Raw genomic sequence first — 2,253 nt, forward strand, 5'->3', positions numbered from 1 at the left:
TTAGTATCCTTCTTCAACAATTCAGTCATAGGCTTCGCAATCTTTGAGAAATTCTCAATAAATCTCCGGTAGTATCCCGCGAGTCCCAGAAAACTCCGGATCTCTCCAACTGTTGTTGGTGATTCCCATTCGGTTACGGTCTCAACCTTTGTGGGGTCAACTGCTATACCTTCTCCGGATATAACGTGTCCGAGGATCCAACTTCCTTTAACCAAAACTCACATTTGCTGAATTTGGCGTATAACTGATGTTCTCTTAGTTTCTCCAAAACCAAACGCAAATGTTCCTTATGATCCTCTTCATTCTTTGAATAAACCAGAATGTCATCAATGAACACTACGACGAACTTATCCAAAAACTCCATAAACACTTTGTTCATCAGGTTCATAAAATAGGCCGGTGCGTTAGTCAATCCAAATGACATAACGGTATACTCATACAATCCATATCTTGTGGTGAATGCTGTCTTAGGTATGTCCTGCTCTCGAATCTTCAACTGATGGTACCCTGATCGCAAATCGATCTTGGAAAACACGTTAGCTCCTTGCAACCGATCAAACAGATCGTTGATCATTGGCAGTGGGTACTTATTCTTGATGGTTACTTCATTCAATCCCCGGTAATCTACAACCATCCTTAATGATCCATCCTTCTTTTCCACTAGAAGTACGGGTGATCCCCAAGGTGAAGAACTTGGGCGAATGTAACCTTTATCCAATAACTCCTTAATCTGATTCTTAATTTCCACCAAATCCTTTGCTGGCATCCAGTACGGTCGCTTCGATATTGGGCCTGTACCTGGCAATAACTCAATCAAAAACTCAATGTCTCTATCCGGTGGCATGCCTGGTAATTTCTCAAGAAATACATCAGGAAAATCCTTTACCACTGGTACTTCCTCCTGCACGACTCCTGTTAGGCAATTCACTTGTGTCCTTTTTGGTACATGCCGGGATACATACTTGATCCTTCTTCCTTCTGGTGTGGTAAGCAAAATTAACTTACTAGCACACTCAATATTCCCTTCATACTTTGATAACCAATCCATGCCTAATATCACATCCAATCCTTGAGATTCCAATATTATTAGGTCTGAGGGAAACACATAGTTACCAATCCTTAATGGTAACCGATCACACCATCGTCTGGCCATAAACTCCGCTCCTGGTGAGCTTACTAACATGGGTGACCTAAGGGCTTGGGTTGGCAGGTTATACTTATCCACAAATCCCCTTGAGATGTATGAATGCGATGCACCAGTATCAAAAAGAACGAGTGCAGTAATTGACTTAACCAGAAACTTACCGATTACTGCATCGGGTTGATCTTCAACCTCCTCCACATTAACGTGGTTCACCTGTCCCCTATTAAAAGGGTTCGGTTTCTTCCTAGAGCTTCCATTGCCATTTCCATTCTGGCCTTCAGGACATTCATTGGCATAATGTCCGGTCTTGGAACACTTGAAACAGGTGACTTGACTCAGATCTCTCTTGGTTGGGGTCGATGGGGTGGTCCGGTTCTGGCCGTTGCTTCCTCCATTCCCATTTCCATTCTTGTGGCCATTATGGTTGTGCGAGCTACCTCCTCCATGGGTATGCTGAAACTTAAATCCCGGTTTAGGGGCAAAACGGGGCTTCTGCTGGGCTCCAGAGTTATACTTCCCCTGTCCATACTTCCTCTTACGGTTCTCAATCTACTGTTGCTTCCCTTCAATCATGATGGCACGATCTACCAACTCCTGGTAGTTGTTGCAACTTGCTACCATCAACTGCATGCTTAATTCATCATTCATTCCTTCCAGAAACTTCTCTTGCTTAGCTGCATCTGTAGCAACGTCATCTGGGGCATAACGTGCTAGCTTACTAAACTCCTCCACATACTGGCCAACTGTCCTTCCTCCTTGGCGTAAGTTGCGAAACTCACGCTTCTTTATGGCCATAGCTCCTGCTGAAACATGGGCAGTGCGGAAAGCTTGCTGAAACTGATCCCATGTGACAGTGTCTACTGGGTAAGTGGCTGTGAAATTCTCCCACCATGCTGCCGCGGGTCTGTCAAGCTGATGTGCGGCAAACTTCACTTTCTCACCATCTGTACATCCTGCAGTGGTCAACTCCCTTCCTATCTTGCGGAGCCAATCGTCTGCTACTATCGGCTCGGTGCTACTGGAAAACACCGGTGGATTCAGCCTAAGGAAACGGGCTAAGTGGTCAACAGGTGGTGGTGGTGGTGGGTTGTTGTTGCTGTTCTGCTGGT

This window comes from Triticum urartu, chromosome 6 (genome assembly GCF_003073215.2).
Source record: "Triticum urartu cultivar G1812 chromosome 6, Tu2.1, whole genome shotgun sequence".
NCBI lineage: Eukaryota > Viridiplantae > Streptophyta > Magnoliopsida > Poales > Poaceae > Triticum > Triticum urartu.